Genomic DNA, 25976 nt, shown 5'->3' on the forward strand with positions numbered 1-25976 from the left:
TTTCTAACTTCCACATTGTTTTAATTCCTGTAGAGCACCTAAAGGGTTAATAAACACCTTTTAATATGGTTTTGAGTACTTTGAGGGGTGCTGTTTTTAAAATGGTGTTACCTTTTGGGTATTTTCTATCATATTAGCCCCTCAGTCACTACAAATGTAATGTGGTCCCTATTATATGGTATGGTAAATTTTGTTGCAAAAAATGAGAAATTGCTAATAAACTTAACCTTACTAACAATAAAAAGATTTAAAAATGATGTTGATGTAAATTAGATATGTGGTCCATGTTATTTATTAAGCATGTTGTGTGATATAACTCTGATTTAAGAGCAGAAAAATAAAAAGTTTGAAAATTGAGAAATTTTCAACATTTTCTCCAAATTTCCGATTTTTTCTCAAATGCAAAATATGGTAAATTTAACATATAAAGTACAATGTGTCACAATAAACAGTCTTAGAATTGGTATACATTGGAAGCATTCCAGGTTTATTATATCATAAAGTGACACAGGTTAGAATTGAAAAATTTGGCCTTTTCAGGACTGTGAAAACAGGGGTGAAAAGTTTAAAACATTTTTTTTGTTACTTTTATTTTCTAAAGGGAATTGGTCACTTGGTTTTTGCGAAGTCATCTGAGAGCTGTAATGTAGGAAAAGAGACCCTGATTCCAATTATGTATGGCTTGGTTTACTGGGAGCAGTAGTTTTGACACGAACGGAGTTGTTAGAGGTAGCAGAGCTTGGAAAGGTAACCTTGCTCTCACCACAGCTTTGTGTACATTGTCTGTTGACAGTGAGCTGCTTATCAGAGGAGGGGGGAGGAGTTGGACCAGGGCTCACTTGAGACCTAGACCTGGCAGTGATCATGTCCTGGTAATAAAACCTTCATTATATGTAAACTACAGCACATAGCCTTATAAGTGACAGATATGAGTGGAGCGCCCCCAGACACAGGGCCACAGAGTCCTCAGAACCGGGGCTCCCTTCTGGCTCTGTCGATGTCACGGTGGCTGGACCCCGGCCCGTGACCCTGCTAAGGGGCGTCCAATGAAGGAATAACAGTTCGATGTGTGGTGCAAGGCGCAATCAATCACAAGGACACAGGGATGCAGTCTCTTTACCTCTTTACTGAAGGTTTCAGGGTCCTCAGTCCGGAATACGGTTAACCGAGCTGCGCAAGCCTGGCCGGTCCGATGGCACCTCCAGAGTTCCCTTTGCAGGTGGAAATCGGTGCCTACCTTCTAGCGCTTGTGTGTTGTGGTCCTCCCCTGCTGTGCTTACGGGATAGTCCCCACAACTGTTGTGTCTGTTTCTGAAGTTCCCTCACAACTTGATTATGATGTTCTTCTTCGTCCCCCAGATGCTATGGCTAGGACGCACCCGTATGACGGGTAGGCTCGGAGTTCTTCCGGGACCCTAGAGTCGCCCCTCTCCAAATGTTGCCCCCCATGTCTTCTTAGGTGATTTGGGTGAGACAGCCAGCCTATAACTGACTGTCCTGCCATTGGTTTGAAGCTAGGCCTAGAGCTCTATACTTCCTCGGCGTTCCGGCCACCGGCTGCGCGCCTCAGTAGGATGTTGCCTCGACTTACAGCACGACTCCTACTGGTGTTTCTCCTTGATGCGTTGATCTCGTTTCTCACTCTCCTCAATCCACCTCGCTTCTTATCCTTTCTTAGGATGCCACCGCAATGGGTGCAGGCGTGGCTCCGTGACGTTCTGTTCTAGTTCGCTAGGTCTCTGCCAGGATCCCACTCCTGACAAGGACCCCCCTGAGTCTCTCCCCGCAACACCCTCTGCCACAGGATGTTGCCTGTTCGATCCCCAGTCAGCTTCTGACCAACTTCCTATCTAACCCCCAGTTTTACCAGACTGTGAGGAGTGGCCTAATGCATAGTGCCCTTAGCTCCCCCTGGAGGCCAGAGTGTGAAGTGTATTGGTGTCTGTGATACCTGGTCAGGTGAACTCCTTCAGTGCCATCAGACGTACCATAGCCCCCCTTAGCGGCGGAACAACAGTACTGCAACGGCCAGGACTCTGGGGCGCTGCATGAGCACCGGCATCTGCTCTATTTAAAGGCAGCTGTCAGAGATTGTATTCAAATAGTTAAATAGCCGTGATTGTAGCTCAGTCCCAGCTGCTGTTAAACACTGTGGCATCTACGGCATGTAGAAAGACTTGGCATCTCCTCTGCCGGCATCGGAGCAAGTAAGGAATCAAGATAAGAAAATCGGGGTGACAGTTGCTGCGCTCAATCGTTGAAAGTATTCTTTTTCTATGTATACAATTGACCTGACTAAGGGGTCTCATAAACACTTCAATAAAGGAACTTTTTTCCATGTATCGAATGGATTGAGTGAGGCATCAGTCACCTTGATTTTCTCCTCTTGATTCATAAGAATGTACCATAAATGATGCTTTCGTGACAGACAGCCAAACCACATGGTGCTCTGATCATAATGGTGGTAAATAGTGGTGATGACTTTGGGTGATTTATCTTTTTTTAACAACTTTTCCTGATGATAAATGTGGTATCGCTGTAATCGATCGTTCTGACGCAAAGCATCAAGCTGCCTTATCAATTTTCTCACGCGGAAAGACATAAACCCACTGCCACCCCCACAGAAAAAAAAATTCCTGTATTGCTGATTTTTGTTCATTCTGCCTCCCAAAAATCGGAATAGAAAACAATAGTCATGCAATTTATAAAAAATGTCAACTTGTCCCGCAAAAAAAACCCCAAACTCTTGTCAGCACAAATATGGTAAAATAATTGCTCTCAAATGACGATGCAAAATCTTGTTTTTGCAAAAAGCATCTTTAGTTTTGTGACAGCAGCCAAATGGGAAAAACTGATATAAATCTGGTATCGCTGTAATTGACTGACCCAAAGAATAGTCATCAAATCACTTATACTGCACCAGCGAATGGTGTGTGTTATTCTTGACCTGCTGTTGAATTATTCATTCTGTCACCCAAAGATCGCAGTAAAGCTTGGCGCAAATTTATCCTGCACTTTACACTGAGTGCTTACACTGGGTTTCCACATTTAGCATCCACATGTTTGGAATTTCGGTAGTGAAGAGAGCTCGCCTAATTTACGGGTGCATGAGCTGGGCATAATGTACTGGGCACTGCAATGTACAGGCACTACAATAGCAGGTTTGCAATTTTTCACTCAGCATTATCCACTGCGGCTTTGTTTCTAGAAAACACAAATGTAGTCAAATCATCACTACACCTGTTGATAAGTTAACAAATTGGTGTCATATCCAAAATGGGGTCACTTGAGGGGAGATTCTGCTCTTCTAAAACTTGGGAGCTCTGTATACGAAGTCTGCAAACTATTCTAGGAAAATCTGCTCTCCAGGAGACAAATAGCACTCTGTCCCTCCTGAGTCTCGCCATGTAGATGAGCAGTACTATTCAGGTACATATGGGGTATTTCCACATTCCGCAGAAATTGTGACAAATTTTCATGTCATTATTACCCTTTTCTCTTAAAGAAAATGTAAAATCTAGGGCTAAAACTACATTTTTGTGGTAAAAATGTAATTGTTTTTACTTCACTGTCCAATGGTTAAAAATTCTGTGGCATACCTTATTTTTCAGACTATAAGACGCACTGGACCATAAGATACACCCCAAATTTTCAGAAGGAAAATAGGGAAAAAATAAAAATGTGTCAAATGAGGGTCCGTCTTACCGTCCGAATTCAACTTACCAGGGAAGGGGTTGGCACAGGTGGAGGAGTGGTCACAGGGGTCTTTTGGTGATCCAGGCTGGTGCGGTGGCCTCCAGGAAATCCCATCCCAAGCTGGTGCTGTGGCGTCAGCTCTGTCCTGGGGTGCTGGGGCTGTGGTGCTGTGCTGGGGCTCTGTGCTGGGACAGGGGCTTTGTGCTGAGGCAGGGGGGCTGTGCTCCAGTGCAGTGGCAGGGGCTCTCTGCTCAGTGGGGGGCTCCGCTGGCATTTTGTTAAAGCCTGGAGGCCCCCACAAATCTGTTGCTGTCATGTTGCGAAGGTCTGCAGGAACATGGCCGCCGGGCTGGGGAGGCGCATGCTCAGATTCAAATGTCGGCAATGAGATTTTGTCCCGAGATCTTGGGACGAGACCTAAATCTGAGCATGCGCCGCCCTCAGCCTGGCAGTCATCTTTTCGGAGGCCATGTTCCCGGAGGCCACTGCAATATGGCAGCAACGGATGTGCGGGGGCCTCCAGGCTTTGACGAAATGCCGGCAGAGCCCCCCATGGAGCACAGAGAGCCACTGCCCCAGAACACAGCCCACCACCACACCACAGGGCCATGCCACAGCCGCAGGATTTGCAAGTATATTGTGACCATAAGACGCACCCCCATTTTCCCCAAAAATTCTGGGGGAAAAAAGTGCGTCTTATGGTCTGAACAATACTGTACCTGTAGTGTCAATATGATTACTGCTCCCTTAGATGAATTAATTTGAGAGAAGTAGTTTGTAAAATGGGGTCACTTATGGGGGGCGTTTCAGATTTTCTGGCACCTCATGGGCTCTCCCAGTTGGTCATGGCACCCACAAATCATAATATTAAAATCTGCACTAAATTATGATATTCCTTCCCTTCTGAACGTTGTACTGTGCCTCAAATGTACTTCTCAATTGCATGTATGGTATTGTTGTACTCAGGAAAAATTGCACAACAGACAGGTCTAGTTTTCCAATTAGCCCTTATAAAAATGTGAAATTTGGGGATACAAATATTTTAGAGGTAAAAATGTAGTTCTTTCTTTCTTAATCACTCAATGGTATAAATTTCTGAGTCAGATGTGGTGTTAACATGATCACTGCACCCCTAGATGAAATCATTGAAGAGTGTAGTTTGTAAAATGACTTCGCTTATGGGGGATTTCTTCAGTTCTGGCACCTCAAGGGCTCTGCCAATGTGACATGGCACCCTCAAACCATTCCAGCAAAATAGAAACTCCAATATGGAACTTCTTCCCTTTTGATCTTTGCACTGTGCCTCAAATGTCGTTTAGCCCATATGGGGTATCTTGTGTACACAGGAAAAATTGCACAACAAATTGTATGTTCCATTATGTTACTGTTACCTTTTGTGAACATGAAAAATGTGGGGCAAAACCAACATTCTTGCAGGAAATTTTTTTTTTCATAGTTTGTTTATATTTTAAACTTCTGTGAAGCACCCGGGGGTTGAAAGTGCTCACCAAATATATAGATAAATTCCTTGAGGGGTCTAGTTTCCAAAATGTTGCTTGCAGGGTGTTTCCTTTATTTAGACACCTCAGTGACTTGACAAATCTAGTCTGCCAAAATGCAAAAATGTCTAATGGCACGCCTTCCCTCCCGAGCCCCGCCATCTTCCCAAACAGTAGTTTTCCTCCACATATGGGGTATCTATGGGCTATTTACACATAAAATTGGCCATTTTTATGCGCTAAACGCTCTCATTTTTCATATTTCTAGTGCAGTATTGCAGTTCAGTTTTCATGTTTCATGTTTGTATGTCTTAGCGCTGCAGTGTGCTGCCTTTTTTACTTGACTGTATATGAGTTGGTTACTCTAGGTTCAGCACCTGTTCACGCTTAGTCTATGTATGGATGTGACGGTCAGTTTTTTCAAACAGGTCTAATCTACAGTCTAGAGGTCAGTTTGAGTTTTCCTGTGTACTGGCTGAGTTTACTGACTGAATGAAGGTCAGTTATAGCTGCCTTTTTTATGTATTGCCAGGGAATGCTGTCACTTCTGGCTTCAGCCTGCATTAGATTTATTATATCCTTTTTAACTATTAACTTGACTAATTCTTCTAATTTCTCTGGGACTCAACCAGATTACCCCACAGGACCTATCTATATTTCACTATTGGATAATCTAATGATAAATACCTGAGGCATATGTTTGTTAACTCCATTTAGTTTTGAAGCTGAATAAATTGTGTATTGCAATAAGTACCGCATGCCATTTTATATTTTTCAGTGTTTGAAACTGTAAGAAAATTATTTCTTTAAAAGAGAAAACTGAAGAATGTGGCTGTCTGTAGATATGTCTAACAATTGTCAGAAGACTGTCTGAGAATTTCTTTTCCACATTGGAGAGTTGCCACAATATTTAACCGCATGCTTTTGATGGGTAATTAATGAGTCTTCAACCCCTCTTAAGCCAAGTATCTCTGTACAATCTCACAATCTAGCATTCACTACTCTCTTCTCCCTATTTGCAACCAGCAAAAAAAATAAGGTAAATAAGAAGAGAATTTTTAAGTTGCGCCAAACTTATTAACTACTTGCAGACTTCCTATTGTCTTAAAGCATCAGAACAGACCACATATGACTTTACAATGACCTTTTGGAATGTTATTGCCAAGTCAGCAGCCAGACTCAATATAAAGAGGGCAGAGATGGTATATTACAATTTCTGCCTGCTTGATTGTAGTCTGAACTACACTGAATAAGGAGCGAGCATACAGTACAGGAATACTGACAGTGCTTCCTCCTCCTGTCCTATCCATCATTTTGTCTTACGTATATTTTTATGAAAAGGGGAACACAATTTAAATTTTATCAAAGTTGCATACAAATTGGGTAATAAGGGTTAACGTACATGAAAGTGTACATACAAATTAAGGTAATTCTTAGTTGGGTCAACTTTTTGGTTGTTGGAGTTATACTTCTTTTCATAATGGTTAAATTATCTCTTCCCCTTCCCATAGTCAATGCATTAAAAGGAAGCTCATTGCAACTGAATGTATACTGTTTTCTCTGAACTGAATGATAAATCCTTTAGCTCCATCCAGTAGGGGCTAAATGAATGTAATAAATGTAGCCTCAATTCCCAGTATATGTACAATTTGTAAGGCATAGAGCGGCGTAAAAAAAGTGTGACTTAAAGGGGTTGTCTGGTCTAAAACGCCAAGTCTGCAGTTACTCTATATTAGTTCAGACTAGTGAATCCTCACACTAGTCAGTTGAAACTTGGCAGTTTAGACCAGAAAACCCCTTTTATGAGTTGCACTGTATATACTATGTCACATGAATTATTTTGATAATTTTGCCACATTTGTTGCAATGCTTTGAGTAAGGGAACTTGGTGCGTTCTATAATTTAGTGTTTCTATTTTGGATCAGCAAATAACAACTTTCTGAATGCTGACTGTTGAAAACTGATTTAATTGTGATTTATGTTTTATGTTGCAGGTTTTTTTTACCTAGAACTTTCTATCTTCCCAGAACCAGATGGATTTAACATATAAAGAATTATTTGATGATGCCTGTTGGCCACCAATGATGATATGGGAGAGAATTAACCATGCATATACATCTGATTTCCCCCCAAAGAACTGGGGGATTCTAAAAGGCGACTGTGGCTTCCAGTGTTGGGATTTCAATTCTCACAATGAAAGTATTACTGTGGTTTGGGACTATGATCGTTCCTACTGGAGGTTGAAGACTCCATTTAGACCATGTTTGTATTTTATCGGACCTCTCTTTATTGACAAATCCAATAAAGGTTTATATGTCCCTCCAATACTTACTGTCACAAATTCAGGTACTGATGTCTTAAAGCCTGCCCAAGAGATAAAAGTGGAAAAACAAATGAGGAGAGTTGTCAATTATGTTATTAATTGAACCATCTAGAAAGCATTTGAAATTTGTAATATTGTGGGCATATTTTTCATTATGACATACCTGCCACATTGTTTTTGTTGTTTATGGTCTTCCACAAACAAAAATTAGATTAATGGCTACTTTAAGTTTTTATGTTTCATTTTTGTCATTTTTTTTTCTTTTTCAGAGGTTAAACTGAAAGAAACGGAATATAAGTTGATATAAATGCAACGTGTAGTTCACGTTCACCCTGACCACTAAACAGACAAAGCCTAAGATAAAAAACAGAAACTAGCAACTATCCTGCATTAAATAAAAAAAAAATGACAATAGTGCACGAAAATAACATGGGGTTACTTGGTTAACATTGGGTCACCACGTCAAGGTGACCCAACTCGGGACAGTCTTGACCTCTAACATTAAAAGTTTACCATATGTCAAATGATGTAAATGTAAATAAGGGCGATCAGGCTAATCATATTTGATTAAACTTCAGTTTTTACAGAATTAAGGAAACTATTAGAATGCTTTTTTTTTTTTTGGAGGGGGAACTTTAGCCTTTACAAGCCCATATGCTTAGTTCATACTGACAGATTTCTTTGTTACACGCCCTTTCATTAATTTGTACTATTTTTCATTTGTTTGAATATTAAAATGATGTATCTGTTCTAATGTGACAACCTAATGAAACATGAAATAGTTTTGATGCTTCATGCTCTCAAACGGTGTTCAAATAACAAATAAGGTGCGTGTTAGCAGAGAATTGGAAATATTTTAGTAAACAAGGATGCCTTCAGGGAATTTTTTTTTCTTAAATGCATAATTTTCTCCTGTTAATTTTTTTTTTCTGTTGGGTTTCATTAAAAGTTTTGAACCATTTGGCTTGTAACAGTAGAGTTTGTGACTCCTTATGCCTTTTCTTCTCAATTCTGTTTAGCTGATTTTAACCACTTTAAAATTATACTCCATTAAACAAACACTGTGGAGGGGTATAAATTAGGATTATTATCTAAATTAATAATACCAAGGTCACATTAAACTAATTTCTAGGTCACCACCTGACAGCACCATGGAGGACGTCCTTCTTATCCACAGTGGGACAGGAACCCACGAGAGTTTAGAAGGACCCTCCCACTACCACCCTTCAGTGTTTTTCCTGTCCCACTGCGAATAGGAATGATGAGAGTCTAAGCGACCGCTCCGGGCAGATGGTGAGGTTCGGGGGCCCAGCTTTGCCCTTCCTGCCTCAAGACTTCTGCAGCTGGTTCTAAGGGTCCCTCAGCGTACCTCAGTGCAGTGCTGCTCCTGAGGAACAGGTCGCTTCCCTCTGGTGGGGGCTCTTGACCCTAGATGGTGCCTTGGGTGGCTGGGGGCCGCCTCTGTGGATACCGGCAGAGATCCATCATGCGGGTCCCGGAAGAGGAGTATCGCCTGGCATCCCAGTGTCCGCCACGCCGCACATCACTTCCGGGTCACGGCCGGCGGAAGAATGTGATGCAACATTTCCTCCTCCAGGGAGTGCTTCTGGGGCAAAGTCGGGCAGCGCGATGAACAGAGCCAGAACAATAATACCCCTCTTAGGCAAGGATGTGGTTATGTGCACTCTAGACTTAGAGTGCATATTACCATGTACCGATCCATTTAGACCACCAAAGATATCTAAGGTTTGCTGAAGAAAGAGAAGGCAGATTCTACCACTATCCGTTTCGATGCCTTCCTTTCAGGCTCGCATCAGCTCCCAGAATTTTTACAAAGCTAATGGTAGAAGTGGTGGCTTACCTGAGAAAACGCAACATTACTATAATCCCCTACCTAGATGATTTTTTGGTAGTAGCAGATTCTGTAGAAGAGCTCAGAATCGACTGTCAGTCGTTGATCTCCACACTGCAGAAGTTGGGTTGGACCATAAACTGGAAAAAGTCGGATCTAGTACCCAAACCAAAGATACAATATTTGATAGTCATGTTAGACTCAGTGGCAAGAATGTCCTTCCTACCAGAAGAAAAGCAAGCCAACATAAGAGAGGATTCGTCAATTTACGGGAGGCCGGATCTCTGTCAGAGATGCAATGAAGATCCTAGGACTGATGACATCCTGCATTCATTGTGTGAACTGGAGCCAGTTTCATTCTTGAGATCTTCAGCAGGCGATCGTAGCTTCCTGGAACAGAAAGCAGAGCTCACTAGACAGAAAGATGGTGTTGTCTCCTCGAGTCAAATGATCTCTATATTGGTGGACCATTTCCAGACCTCTCCAGAGAGGTGTCTCGTGGCTTCAGTCCCCGTGTGTCGTGGGGTGGACACGTGCAAGGAAAATACTTCCAGGGGCATTGGAATCCAGAAGGGAGCAGGGAATTATCCAACTTCAGAGAGTTGCACGCAGTTTAGAAAGTTCTGTCTCACTCCCAATCCATGGTGGAAAAGAAACATGTGAAGATACTGTTGGACAATACAATGACAGTGGCCTTCCTCCATCATCAGGGTGGTCCAAGGCATCCAATTTTGCAGGGACTGGCAGGACCGATCTTCAGATGGGCAGAGAGATCGGTTCAATCAATCTCAACGGTATATCTGGAAGGCACCAAGAACCAGGTAGCAGATTTTCTGAGCAGGAAGAAGGTATCCGCAACAGAGTGGGAATTGAATGACGACGTGTTCAACATACTATGCCATCGCTGGGGAGAACCGGACATAGATCTATTTGTGGTCAGGGAAATCACAAAGGTCAGGACCTTCTACTCCCTGAACCCCCTGGGAGGTCCAGCAGTGGTCGACGCCCTTTCCCACTCATGGAATAAGGGTCTGTTGTATGCATTCCCACCTCTCTAATTCCAAGAACGCTCAGGAAAATATACGACGACAGGGCCAAAGTTATACTAGTAGTACCTTTCTGGCCGAAGAGGATCTGGTTCCCCTTACTAAGGAAGATGTTGGAAGAAGAACCCCTGTTGCTTCCAAAAAGAAAAGATCTTCTTCACCAAGGTCCGGTTCTGCACCCCAATCCGGGAACCCTCCAGCTGTCAGCCTGGATCCTGAACGTCAAGCCGTAAGATCTAGAGGTCTGTCAAATAAAGTTATCTCTACCCTACAAGCAAGTAGAAAGCCAGTTACTTCTGAAATTTATAGGAAAATTTGGACTAAATTCTGCAGTTACTGTGGAGAGGCGACAGTTGATACTGACCGGCCAGATTTCCCCAAGATTCTTGAATTCCTACAGTCAGGGTTCAAAAAAGGGCTTATGCCTAGTACCCTAAGGGTGCAGATTGCAGCCCTCAGTGTATATTATGACTCCTCATCTTCCTACCCTTGGATAGGTTGTTTCTCAAAAGCTGTTCAGAGGCTAAAACCCTTAATACGGAAGATCGTCCCTCCTTGGGACCTTAATTTAGTGCTTAACGCATTATGTAGGCACCCATACGATCTAGAAGAACATATAGAGATCAGTAAACTTTCACTCAAAACAGTGTTTCTGGTAGCTATCACATCGGCAAAAAGGCTAGGAGAACTTGAAGCCCTATCTATTCAGAACCCTTATCTCCAGGTGTTCGATGATCGTTTAGTTTTGAGACTAGACCCATCTTTTCTCCCAAAGATCATATCTGAGTCAAATTTGAATCAGGAGGTGGTGCTTCCTTCATTTTGTCATCCCCCTAATAACCCGAAGGAAAGATCCTACCATAATTTAAATGTCAGGGAGACAGTACTCAGGTACCTGGAAGCAACCAGGGCCTGGAGACAAGATAATAATGTGTTTATTCAGTACAGAGGTCCAAATAAGGGAAGAAAGGCATCAAAGTCCACTATAGCCAGGTGGATCAGATCCACAATAAACTTAGCCTATGTTGCACAGGGGAAGAGCCCCCCCAGGGGATCTTAGGGCCCACTCAACTAGAGCTATGGCCATATTCTTGGGCAGAGAAAGGGGGGCTTCAGCAGAACAAATCTGTAGGGCTGCATCCTGGTCTAGTCTTAGTACCTTTACCAAGCATTATAAACTAGATGTGGTGTCGACTCAATTATCGTTTGGCAGAAAAGTGCTTCATGCAGTAGTCCCACCCTAGGACCATTATCCTTTGGTACTTCTCCATAGTGCTGTCAGGTGGTGACCTGGAAAACTGTAATTATAATTAGACCTACCGGTAATTGTATTTCTAGGAATCCATCCTGACAGCACTATTAGTTCCCTCCCTATTGCAAACCATTCCATACTTATGTGATGTAACATTTGCATGACAAGTTCTTGTTTAAATAAAATTTCTCTTCTTGCATCCATCCAGATGTTACTTTGAAAAATCACTGAAGAGTGGTAGTGGAAGGGTCCTTTTAAACTCTCTAGGTTCCAGTCCCACTGTGGATAAGGACATCCTCCATGGTGGTGTCAGGATGGATTCCTGGAAATACAATTACCGGTAGGTCTAATTACAGTTTTTTATGAGTATGGCCAAAATAGGGCACATTCAGCATTATATGGAAGCCATTCAGCTAAATGGCCATAACTGTAAATCACGAGTAGTCCAGAGCTTAGGAGACACCTCTATGACATGTACAGTATATGGACATGGGCTGTCCAATAGGACAATCCCCTGAATTGAACCCTGATTTAATGAAGTTGTATAAGGGCAGGAAAATATTAAAATAACCATCACTTGCCTATTCCATTCCCCACCAGCCATCATTTGCATAACAACTGCACCCAGTTGCTCAGTTACTATCCTCCATTGTCATATTGAGTATAGTGCCCGTCATTACTGATGCCAATGATTTGCATGGATGTAATATCAAACTGGTAAGAAAATGGTTAGGAAAATTCCATAGCTTTTTTCTTTTACGCATTTCCTGCTTTTAGACAATACTTGATGCATCCATAGCGTTGTCAGCTTAGATGGCAAGCTACTTATGTGTGGGAAGAAATCCACAAACCAGAACTGATCACCAAAATTCTATGGAAGTTTGTGCTTTCCAAAATTCATCTTGGTCGATGAACCAGTTGTTTGATGGTGATATCAAAAGGCAACACACTGTTGTGAATGTAACATGCACTTCATCATGGGTAACATAAAAACATAAAAAGGGAAGATCTTTTACAGGGAGACCCTGCACATACACCCAACTGGTCCCTGTACTGATTAGAAGACCCAAGCTGCAAAACTCAAAAACACCACTTTGCACCTAGTTCCCTAAAAGGCAATTGAGTGGTTTCCTGTACCTCCTGAGGAATCACGGGACAAGCTGTAATACACTGCCAACAAGAAGAGAAGAAACTGTGCAGGACGATGCAAAAACCCAGGGCGATAAAAAGTAAAACACGTGTAAGATAGAAAGGAAAAGTTAAGGAAAGACAAAAATAAATGGAACAATGCTAACCTCCTAGAAATCCAAAAAGGTAAAAGGAAGAGGAGCTTGGAATGAAAACACACTCATTGCAGGAATTCAACTGGTGATGACCATGCAAGGTGTTTACCTTTACCCTTAGCTGAAGTGCTGAAACCCAAGTCCACCTAGAGGTATAGCTAGAAAGGAAATGCAGTGAAGGATAAACATAAAATCCAATGCAATAGGGCAGACCAAAACGGGAAAATGAAAAAAACTTGGTGAGGAACGAACCAACAGGTGGAAACAAAGACTATTGGAAACAAGTATTTGGACAGGAAAGAAAAGACAATAGCTCCGCAGACAGAGGAACCGACCACAGAGCAACAGGTCAGCGGATCCAATTCCACCAAACTGAGCCATGATGCACACAAGTAATACCTAAATGATTATATGGCCTATGTTAATTATGTAATAGCTGATGAGATAGGTTAGGGTCACACTACTGTATTTTCTCTCTTCCAAGAAAGTTGGGCCAATTATGTTAATCACACTCTGATGAGACTCTAATCGGAGTGTGATCCAATTTTCTAGGATGAGTTGAAGATGGAATAAAAAATTTCTCAATCTTCTCCGATGTCAGTCTGTGAAAATCAGACTACACTCAGATGTTACCGGAGTGCAGTCTGACATTTTCTTTCCCACTGTCTTATTGACTTGCATTGCTGAGTACGATCCGAATATTGGTTGCAAATCATGCATGCTGCAATATATTTATTTTTTTTGCCTCTCCCCATCTGACACACTTGATCTGAAAAAAAAAAAACGAAGCGTGCACTGCCTCAAAGAATAACATAGGTCTGAATGCAATCCGATGTTTTGTGGAATCACACTTGGACCAAGAATATGGGTGTCTACATGAGCCCCAAGCCCTATTAATATAACACATGTATGTCTCTCACAATCTCTCACTGCAATGCAAGTGTAGAAACAAGGTATGTCACTGAAAAGGTTTACTTATAAAATTATTGAAAAGAAAAGTCACGTTATGTTCAGTGTTGCAATAAGTTGAACATGTGCCTATCACTAAAAATCTGCAAGAGCTATTAGATTTGGACTATGACTTGGAAAACAATAGGCATCCAATGAAAAAACAGCAAGTCAGCAACTAAAGCCATGTGACTTTGTGTTTGGCAAGGTGCTAGTAAATTTCCAGATTTTCAGTAACCAATCAAACTGGAATTCCTTTGAAGTTTTGGTTCCACCTTACACTAAATAGTGATAGCAAATTAGGTCCAACTCCAAAGTACATCGAAACAGGATCTAAAAATTTAGCTTTCTCTTATTCTTTGTTAAATATTTAGAAATTGTAAATTCAAAAGATGAATTAATGACAAGTGAGCTACATTTCTAAAATGAAGGAAAACCAAGATCACAAATGGTATAAACATTTTGAGAGAATATCAATATTGGTAACAAATCACTAGAAGAATAAAAAAAGCATCGATGGCTAAGGATGGCAGATAGAGAGCCCTTTTACTGGTTAGAAATCCAGCAGGACAATCCAAAAACGAAGTTACTAGATGAAAAAAAACAAAAGTGGTTATTCATGTGTTGGGCTAACTTGGAAAAAATCTTTGAGTTTGCATTTGAGCCAAGGGTTTGAATAATCTAGAGCATGAATGGACCTTCATCAAGGTTGCAGCTATAATCATTGCACTAGTAATAATTAGTAACATTTCAAAACTTGCAAAAAAAATGTATTCTTTGAAATCTTTGTGCTATCAGGTCAATTGTTTCTTTCGAATCATGAATGACATGAATGTACTTGATGAATCAAAACTGTAACATTCATTTTTGGCATTTCTTAATTAGCTTTTGGAAAAATTTCTGAGTGATTAGACAGATAATTGTTTCTTTAAATCTGCAAAATTGCAGACTGTTGCAGAACTTTTTGTCATAAGCTGTAAAGGCAAAAGTCATGACTCTGGTGCCAACTATTGTCATGTGATAGATGGGTCATGGGCATGGCTGAATATTGCTGAATTGAAGTGAATGGTTTGAAAGACCTGCCCCTACATTGATGGCTGAACGTAGATTTGCTTTTCAGTCATACTCCACGTCAAACATTTGTGGGAAATTATCAGAAAACACACCCTTTGTGGACCAAGCCTTTGCTTTTTAGTGTTATCTGGAAATGCAGTCATTGTAGTTTCTACCTTTTTATGCTCAGTCATTTTTTTTATTTCAACATTTTATAAATGAACCAATAATCATCTTGAAAGATCCTTGGACAACTAATGTGTTTTCTTGTGAATTTCTACATTTTGTTGCATATTTGTTTTATTTATTTTGTCCAAACGTGTTTTGATTTGAATTTTATGGATTTTGACTTTCTTTTATGTTGATGATGTCCAAGACATTCAGTATATATCCTATTTAAAATGAGCAAGGTGGTGTGATCATTTCCATGTAAGTTTCACTGATAAGTCAAGTTCTAGAATTTTCTGTATCTCATCTCAAACCGAGTCAGGCTGATATTCCAAAGAGCTGAAGATTCTCTGAAAGGTCGGAGTGCTGACAAAATTCACACCTCTGCCCTCTACCACAAAATAACTTATGCTCCCCAGCACAGAAGAACCCAATTTGAAGTTGTCGTGCATTTTTTTTTCTGCAGATTGATTTTGTTTAAGTAACTTCTTGGGGGTCCATTTACATAATCTGACCAGCATCACTAAAGCGACTGTCGTTCAGCTACTTGTTTGCACTTAATACTCCACCACTCTTTAAATGCATACTGATCTATATATGTAGTCACTCAGTGAGCATAGGCTGTGATTGTTCTCGGCAGCGCGAGTTCTGTTTAGACAGGTTGATGCACTGATGGTGACAATTATCTTTCGTACAGCTCAGAAAGTCATTTCACCTGACGAACAAGCATTTTGCTCGTTCATCAGGTGGTCTGTAGCCTGTTTAGACTGCAAGATTGTCGTTAAAAGAGCGTTCTTATAAACACGTGTTCATGATAATTTTACAGTGTAACTGTACACCAAGTCATTATTGATGCTGTGAAGTGAGCGAACCATGTGGTTGCAAATTGGGTTTTCTTGTGAATTCCGTGTCCCTTGCGTATATAATGTATTTTGTCTTATGGGTTAGTGAAAGACTGTACTATGATCCTTCTTAAATGGTGCTTTGACCAGGAATCTGCTCTCTGGCGCCACCACTTTCCCCAGGTCAGTCAAGGAACTGCACCAAGGGCAAATAGTTGCCAGAAAGGCTTCCCTTATAGGTACGAGTTATTGAGGTGCTCCCAGTGAGGGGGGATATACATCACCAGTCCAGGCTGGTCCAGGGATATACACTGCTCAAAAAAATAAAGGGAATGCTAAAATCCCACATCCTAGAAATCACTGAATTAAATATTCCAGTTGTAAATCTTTATTCATTACATAGTGGAATGTGTTGAGAATAATAAAACCTAAAAATGACCAACGTAAATCACAACTAATATCCCACGGAGGTCTGGAGTTGGAATGATGCTCAAAATAAAAATGGAAAATTAAGTTACAGGCTGATCCAACTTCAGTGGAAATGCCTCAAGACAAGGATATGATGCTTAGTAGTGTGTGTGGCCTCCACGTGCCTGTATGACCTCTCTGCAATGCCTGGGCATGCTTCTGATGAGGCAGCGGAAGGTCTCCTGAGGGATCTCCTCCCAGACCTAGACTAAAGCATCCGCCAACTCCTGGACAGTCTGTGGTGCAACGTGACATTGGTGGATGTGCGAGACCTGATGTCCCAGATGTGTTCAATCGGATTAAGGTCTGGGGAACTGGTGATCACGTCCATAGCTTCAATGCCTTCATCTTGCAGGAACTGCTGACACACTCCAGCCACATGAGGTCTGGCATTGTCCTGCATTAGGAGAAACCTAGGACCAACCGCACCAGCATATGGTCTCACAAGGGGTCTGAGGATCTCATTTCTGTACCTAATGGCAGTCAGGCTACCTCTGGTGAGCACATGGAGCCCTCCAAAGAAATGCCACCCCACACCATTACTGACCCACTGCAAAACTGGTCATGCTGAAGGATGTTGCAGGCAACAGATCACTCTCCACGGCATCTCCAGACTCTGTCACGTCTGTCACATGTGCTCAGTGTGAACCTTCTTTCATCTGTGAAGAGCACAGGGCGCCAGTGGTGGATTTGCCAATCCTGGTGTTCTGTGGCAAATGCCAAGCATCCTGCACGGTGTTGAGCTGTGAGCACAACCCCCATCTGTGGACGTCGGGCACTCAGACCATCCTCATGGAGTCGGTTTCTAGCCATTTGTGCAGACACATGCACATTTGTGGTCTGCTGAACATCATTTTTGCAGGGCTCTGGCCGTGCTTCCTCCAGTTTCTCCTTGCACAAAGGCTGAGGTAGCAGTCCTGCTGCTGGGTTGTTGCCCTCCTATGGCCCCCTACACATCTCCTGGTGTACTGGCCTATCTCCTGCTAGCGCCTCCAGCCTCTGGACACTACGCTGACAGACACAGCAAACCTTCTTGTCACAGCTCGCATTGATGTGCCATCTCCTGGATGAGCTGCACTACCTGAGCCACTTTTGTGGGTTGTAAAGTCCATCTCATGCTACCACGAGTGTGAAAGCACAACCAACATTCAAAAGTGACCAAAACGTCAGCCAGAAAGCATTGCTACTGAGATGTGGTCTGTGGTCCCCACCAGCAGAACCACTCCTTTATTGAGTGTGTCTTGATAATTGCAAATAATTTCCTTCTGTTGTCTATTCCATTTGCACAACAGCATGTGAAGTTGATTGTCAAACAGTGTTGCTTCCTAAGTGGACAGTGTTCCCTTTATTTTTTTGAGCAGTGTATAAACCTCCCGGATGTCACTGTCAGGGGTCCTCATTTACACAGTATGGTAGGCTGCCACCAATTCCTCATTCGGTATAAGCCCCGTCCGACAGCAGGCTTACATCGGGTCAGAAACCAACCCGGGTAGTGTATAATAACCAACTGAGGGTGCGGATGTAGGGATTTATGAATCGAGATAAAAGAGCAGCCCAAGATTAATTTTATATTTAATCGCCGAAAGGCACACTAGAAATATAAGAATGGCGCTTTGATATCCCTTGTGTGAGAACTCCCAAGGGCAGCACTCACAACGAGGCAGTCATTAGAATATTCCTTCAAAACATTTTCCAATTAAATTATGGGCACTAATGGGGGTTATTGGTATTTCTCACTAGGCCACAAGTCCTTAACTTAAAGTCATGTAATGCTCTATGGGCCCTCCTTACACTGGCCTCTGTGTCTCCGGTCACATGTCCCTCTAGTCTTGCTTGTTTATGCCAACTGCTTTCCCGCCTTGCCACTCCAGCTATTTATGTTGGATAACTGCGTCACAGCTACCACGTGACCTGTTGTTCTCACTAGACCCATCCTTCCAGAAACACTTCTCCCATTCTTCAGTTCCGCTTGATTCAATTCGAACAGCAGATGGCAACTTTGGTCACAATTGTTGCACAACGTTGGGGAACCACATCTTCTACTGCGCACCCCATTACACTACAACCGTTGTGCAGTTGCAGCGCCCCAGAGTCCTGGTCATTGCAGTACTGTCGCTCCGCCACTAAGGGGAGTGATGGTACGTCTGATGGCACTTAAGGATTTCACCTGACCAGGTATCACAGTCACACATTACACTTCACACTCTGGCCACCAGGGGGAGCAAAGGGTTCTATGTATTAGGCCACTCCTCACAATCTGGTAAAACTGGGGGCTGGATAGGAAGTTAGGGAGAAGCTGACTGGGTTTTTTGCCCAAGTAACACCTTGTGAGCGAAGAGCGTTGTTTGGGAAGATTCAGGGGGGTCCCTGTCAGGGGTGGGATCCTGGCAGAGGCCTAGCGAACAGGACAGATCGTTACGGAGCCGCGCCTGCACTTCATTGCGGCGGCATCCTAAGAAAGGACACGAAGTGAAGTATTTTGTGGAGAAGTGAGAAACGAGATCACAGCACAAAAGCGATAGAACCAGTAGGAGTCGTGCCCCTAAGATCGTGCCAACATCCTACTGAGGCGCGTAGCCGGTGGCTGGAACGCCGAGGAAGAATTGGGCTCCATGCATTACTTCAAACCAACAGCAGGGCAGTTAATTATAGGTTGGCTGCCTCACCTAAATCACCTAATGAAGACAACGGAGGCAATTGTGGGAGAGGGGCATCTCTAGGGTCCCTATAAAATAACTCCAGGCCTACCCCGTCATACGGGTGCGTCCTATCCATATCATCTGGGGGACGGAGAGAAAGAACAGAAACATACACGACAGTTGTGAGGACTATCCCGTGGTGCTCAGCAGGGAAGTACTACAACACCCAGGCGCTAGTAGGTAGGCACTGATTTCCACCTGTAAAGGGAACTCTGGATGTGCCTTCAGACCATCCGGTCTCAGCCAGCCCTGTTAGCAGTGCTCTGGATTGCAGATGCCGAAGCCTTCAGTAAAGAGGTAAAGAGACTGCAACCCTGTGTCCTCGTTATTTACTGCAACCTACACCACCACCTACACCTTTTATTTGGCGCCCCTTAGCAGGACCACAGACTCGGTCAGGCCACCGTGACATCTTCAGAACCGATAGACCCGGTACCGAGTACCCCGCCGTCCTGCGTCTGGAGGCCGCTCCAACTTGGCGTCACAAACAGGATCTACTTAAAACTGAAGAATCAGGTCATGTGTGCCTTGGAACTGTGACTGAATTGTGCTTGTATCGTGATTTATTGCAAAGACTGTGTATTGCTATTTGCCGCCAAAAGTTCCCGCCAAAACCGCCGCCATTACAGCGCCACGAGAAGCGCAGAAAAAGAAAGGCGTGGATTTGTGGGCGTGGACAAACTGAAGAGCGCGAAGAACAATGGCCGCCCAGTCTAAATATTTCTGTACCTTGAGGACGTGTCCGTCAGCAGCCGAGATCCGCCTCCTGATCCTCAATGGAGGGCGGAAACAAAGAAAGCAAATCTGCCCACGAAGGAGAGAGCGGGAAAAGGACAAAGAAGTAGTCAGCCACGAGGAGGACGCCATGGCTAGCCACCCAGAGCCGGAGCACGGGGTCGGAGCAGAGGACTCCCCCAGCTACCCAGAGGGGCACTGTAACCTGGCCTCCACCGCTGATGCTGAATTCCTGCAGGCCGGCATGGATGAGCTCAGCGACCAGCTCCGGTGGACGCGGCTGAGCACTGAGGCCGGGTGGAAGAAGACCTTCATCGGGAGCCTCACCAGACGCCTGTCGGCAGCCTCGTCTGATCCGGAGCAGGAAAGAAGTTCTAGTGCTCCGAAGCCAGAAAGCAAGGCCCTGCCGGAAAGCGAGATGCTGCCAACAGAGATGACAATGCCGCAGCACAAGACCCTGCAACCAGCGTTCCAGACAGCAGCGAAGATGGAGCTGACCGGCACCGGAGGGACCGCATCTGAAGCAGGTATGAAGAACGACCCTGCCCTGATGATTGACACCACTCCAGCGACTGCTAGTGCCACAGCTGCTGGCTTCGTTCCAGTGACTGATCTTGCAGCAGCACTACCTGCTGCCACAACTAAGATTAACGACATTAACCCCCTAGTCTCTGAACTAGCGAGTCCCAGCACTACTACTACAGTGTGCATTATCTCTACTACTGAACTTACTACCAAAACTGACATTCGAACCCAGATTATACCTGAAAAACCGATTAGTGACATTGATACCGCATCGGATGAGAAGTCGAACACAGATCTTCCCAGGCCAGGAAGTGTTCACTACCAACTGATGCCTTGCAACCTACTACAAGAATAAACCTTGGAGCCACGAGTATGTAAATAGTTAACTGTTTGTTTGTCTGCTGTTTTGCTGTTTAAAACTCGTCTAGGGTTATTCTTAAAAGGATCCCTTTGTTGACCCAGGATCCCTATTGTCTTATGTTTTTGCACAAGTTTTCCACGTTTATCAAAGACTGGGGCGAGTGATGGACGGTGAATGATTCACAAACTGTTGCTGTAAATAGTTGCACCTTCTTAAAGGTGCCCCCTACTGGTTTTACATAAAGAAGAGCTTTTTGAAGAGACTGTTCCTGAATACAGCGCAGAAGTTCTTGCTTTAAGCAGACTTGCAGATTGAGAGTCTGCACTACCTCAAGGAGGCTTGAGTCCCTCTTAAAGGGAATGTCCACGTGTTGCATTTAGTATAATGTTGCCTTAAGAAAGTTAAATGGTAATAATGTTTTACATAGTAGTAGTATGTAGATAGAAAGATAGTGATAAGGAATAGAAATGTTGATAATGACATGTGAATAAAATTGAAGTTAAAGTGATTATCGGAACTAATGATAGAGAGCCAAGGAAAGATGCAGTATACCCGTGGGGGTAGATGAGAGATTACTGCATAGGAGAAAGAGAGCTGTTATGAACTGGTGGTTTAGGAGCAACATGGGACATGCTCTGGAGGAGGCGGTACCTGTACTGACCGCAGTTCCTGAGCTTAACACAACACTAGAAGTAGCCGTGGGATGTTCCTGTCACTCCCTAGACACCTCGTCACAGCCGGAGGACTAACTACCTCTAAAGATAGAAACTGGAAAGCTATCTTGCCTCAGAGAAAATTCCCAAAGGACAGACAGCCCCCCACAAATATTGACTGTGAGTGAAGAGGGAAATGACATACACAGAATGAAACCAGGATGTGGCAAAAGGAGGCCACTCTAGCTAGATAGATAGAACAGGACAGAATACTGTGCGGTCAGTATTAAAAACTAGAAAAATCCACCACAGAGTTTACAAAAATCTCCACACCTGACTAAAGGTGTGGAGGGTAAATCTGCTTCCCAGAGCTTCCAGCTTAACTGAATAAGTCCATACCAACAAGCTGGACTAGAAATAACATAGAATGTGCTGAAAGATTAAGTCCACAACAAGTGGACTGCAAAAGAGCAAAGCAAGGACTTATCTTTGCTGAACTGGTCAGAATAGCAGGGAAATCCAAGAGAGATGTGAATCCAACCAGGAACCATTGACAACTGGCACAGGCTGAAGGATAGAGCCAGGATAAATAGCCGAGCCAGAAAGATGATCAGTGGAAGCAGCTGCTGGCTGCTAAATCCAAGGAGCAGCAGTTCCACTCAAAACCACCGGAGGGAGCCCAAGAGCAGAACTCACAAAAGTGCCACTTACAACCACCGGAGGGAGCCCAAGAGCGGAATTCACAACAGAGAGCTCAGGAAAAATGTTGATTTGCACTTTTAGTTTTGTAGTATGCCTTTAGTGGGTTTCTGCCTTACGCCCTTAAAGGAGAAGTTAAATTATTGTTCAGAATTTGTACTTAGTAGATAGAATGCCCGGCTGGGTAATAATGGTTATTTATAGTCAGTAATTTAATAAGTGTTATTTAAAATCTTAAGCACTATGTAAATATGTTTTTGTTTGTAACGTTCAAGTGTCCTCACCTCCCATAAAGGGAAGCACTGTTAAATTTACTTGTTTATTGCATTTCAAAATTTTGCATGTCTTTTGCTAACAAGTATTGTTGTTCTTCTTTCCCAGTCCGGGAGTACTGGATTTAACCGGGGGGAGTGCAGCGTCCCAGAGTCCTGGTTGTTGCAGTACTGTCGCTCCGCCACTAAGGGGAGTGATGGTACGTCTGATGGCACTTAAGGAGTTCACCTGACCAGGTATCACAGTCACACATTACACTTCACACTCTGGCCACCAGGGGGAGCAAAGGGTTCTATGTATTAGGCCACTCCTCACAATCTGGTAAAACTGGGGACTGGATAGGAAGTTAGGGAGAAGCTGACTGGGTTTTTTGCCCAAGTAACACCTTGTGAGCGAAGAGCATTGTTTGGGAAGATCCAGGGGGGTCCCTGTCAGGGGTGGGATCCTGGCAGAGGCCTAGCGAACAGGACAGATCATTACGGAGCCGCGCCTGCACTTCATTGCGGCGGCATCCTAAGAAAGGACACGAAGCGAAGTATTTTGTGGAGAAGTGAGAAACGAGATCACAGCACAAAAGCGATAGAACCAGTAGGAGTCGTGCCCCTAAGATCGTGCCAACATCCTACTGAGGCGCGTAGCCGGTGGCTGGAACGCCGAGGAAGAATTGGGCTCCACGCATTACTTCAAACCAACGGCAGGGCAGTTAATTATAGGTTGGCTGCCTCACCTAAATCACCTAATGAAGACAACGGAGGCAATTGTGGGAGAGGGGCATCTCTAGGGTCGCTATAAAATAACTCCAGGCCTACCCCGTCATACGGGTGCGTCCTATCCATATCATCTGGGGGACGGAGAGAAAGAACAGAAACATACACGACAGTTGTGAGGACTATCCCGTGGTGCTCAGCAGGGAAGTACTACAACACCCAGGCGCTAGTAGGTAGGCACTGATTTCCACCTGTAAAAGGAACTCTGGATGTGCCTTCGGACCGGCCGGTCTCAGCCAGCCCTGTTAGCAGTGCTCTGGATTGTGGATGCCGAAGCCTTCAGTAAAGAGGTAAAGAGACTGCAACCCTGTGTCCTCGTTATTTACTGCAACCTACACCACCACCTACACCTTTTATTGGGCGCCACTTAGCAGGACCACGGACCGGGTCAGGCCACCGTGACATCTTCAGAACCGATAGACCCGGTACCGTGTACCCCGCGTCTGGGGGCCGCTCCAACGTATATGGCAGTGCTGGCTCGCGGACATACTGTTATACATTAACTGTGGAGAACTTCCCTTTGTCCATCGCCTTACTGCCTGCTGGTTGTATATGTTTAGAACGAATTCTTGTGACAAGCGCCCCATTTTATTCTGTAAACACTAAGAGTTTTCAAATAGATTTTTTTTATGTATTAAAAAATAAAATTAAAGGGTTCCTTTGGAAGGGTCACTGTATTTCCATGCAGGTAATGATGTACCTGCTAAGAACATAGAGGCAACCAATTGATTACTGAGGACTTGCAGGTAATGTAACTAAATAGATATTTACCATCTAATTTTTGAGCAAGATAAATTCCCAATGGCACCGTCTTTAAGTCTCTACATTTCTTGTATATTAAAGTAACAAACACGTAATATTAATAGAGTTAATATATTCAAAGGGGGAATTTTCGAATGCATTTTTTTATTTTGTATTAGAGCAGTAACGTGCTTTGTCCTTCTACTTGAAATGCACCCATAGTTCTGTCATGTGAGGTGATGAGTCTCATGATCAGCAACCTCAACCGGGATTGCAAAATTCTTTAACTTTTATTTAATCCCTTTCATGAAGCTTTACTATGGACCACATCCAAAGTGACACCCATTACCCCCCCACACTCCCTCCGCAATCTACACACCCTCCATATAAACCAGTAGAAAACCAGAGTTTACAGAGATTACAACATCTGTTTGTCACAGTTCTGCATACACATTTATAGAGAACGTACAAAATATAGCAATTTATGCAAAAGCCCAGCCTGCTGTTTAAATAACTTTTTAAAAATAACTTTTTTTTTCTTTTTCTTTTCTCTTCGCTTTAATGCTGGCATCTTAAACATTATGTCCCCAAATATTCTCATGTGATATAGGTTTGTCCACGTTGTAGGTTCACTTGTAATATAGAAAAGGAAATATTGAAGGCGTAAGGCATTGCTCTCAGTACGAATGTGTCTGACACATTGTAAAAGAAGCAAAACCAGGTTGACAGGGCAGTTTTTGTGCATTTTTTTAATTTAATTTACTTTTTTAATCTAAATCTGGGAGTGAATCCCAGGGCCGCCATCAGGGCATTACTGCCCTTACTGCTGTATGGGGCCTGGTGAACAGCAGCGCACAGAGGGGTCCGCAGGTCGCTTATATGCTACTGTTCATCGGGCCCCATCGTGCAGCAAAGTGGTGCGCGCTGCAGCGCACACATCGGCGCTGGGGCCCGGGAGCTTTCCCGGAGCTGTGCACGGCCGTCTTACCTTGACGGCTGCGCAGCTCCTGCTCCCTCCGTCTTCTGTGTCAGGTGACGACATGTACGCAGTGCCGCTTGACATGTTCCGGACGCTGGAGGCAGAGCCACGCTGGTGGGGAGCGACTGTGAGGTAAGCATGCAAAACTTTTTGTTTTCTGTACCAAATGAATTAAATGGGTAAGGGGAAGAGGATGAGGAATTGCACATAATAATGGGGGGAGGAGTAAGGGGGACTGCACATGATGATGTGGGGAGGGGGGTTAAAGGGGGACTGCACATGATGTGGGGTGGTAAAACGGGACTGCACATGAAATGGGGGTTTAAGGGGGACTGCAAAGGGTGACATGGGGTAAAGGGGATTGCACATGATGGTGTAGGGAGGGGGGTTAAAAGGGGACTGCAACTGATGATGTGGGGAGGGGGTTAAAGGGAGATTGCAGATGATGACATGGGGAGGGCGATAAAGGGGGATTGCACATGATGATGTGGGGAGGGGGTTAAAGGGGGACTGCACATGATGATGGGGATGATGTAGGTTAAAGGGGGACTGCACATGATGATGTGGGGAGGGGGTTAAAGGGGGACTGCACATGAATTGGGAGTTAAAAGGAACTGCAAAGGATGACATGGGGTAAAGGAGACTACACATGATGATGTGGGGGTTAAAGGGGGACTGCACATGATGAAGAGGGGGAGGGGACGGGAGACTGCAAATGATGAATTAAGAGTGAGGGAAGAGGGACAGCAATTGAATTGAAGGTGGAGGGTCGGGAGAGCAAATGACCGGTAGAGAGCAAATAATAATGAATTTTGAGGGTGGGGGAGTAAATTATGTATTGAATGTGGGGGTAGAGCCGTTGATAATGAACAGAGGGTGGGAGAGGGAAGTCATGACAATGAATTGAGGCAAAAGGGGCATGTAAATATAATGAGTCGGGGGAGCGAGAGGTACATAGTAGAGGCGTTGCGTATGCAGTGACCGGTAATGAATTGGAGGAAAGAGTACAGGTGCTAATTAATTTATATATTTATTAGGTGGGGAAAGTTGCTATGTATAGCTAGAAGGGGCTCAGTGGCCTATTATAATTTATATTTGGAATGGTGGGTTGAAT

General features: G+C 43.7%; 1 long non-coding RNA gene across 1 annotated transcript in view; it reads left to right on the forward strand.

The window, feature by feature from the left end:
• The window catches only part of LOC143785745 (uncharacterized), a 59989-nt gene extending 51510 nt beyond the window's left edge, over positions 1–8479 (forward strand). The window contains exon 2 of the long non-coding RNA XR_013218073.1: positions 7190–8479. This is a non-coding gene — a long non-coding RNA (uncharacterized LOC143785745). The remainder of the gene's footprint in view (positions 1–7189) is intronic.
• Positions 8480–25976: the final 17497 nt, after the last annotated feature.

This window comes from Ranitomeya variabilis, chromosome 7 (genome assembly GCF_051348905.1).
Source record: "Ranitomeya variabilis isolate aRanVar5 chromosome 7, aRanVar5.hap1, whole genome shotgun sequence".
Classification (NCBI taxonomy): domain Eukaryota; kingdom Metazoa; phylum Chordata; class Amphibia; order Anura; family Dendrobatidae; genus Ranitomeya; species Ranitomeya variabilis.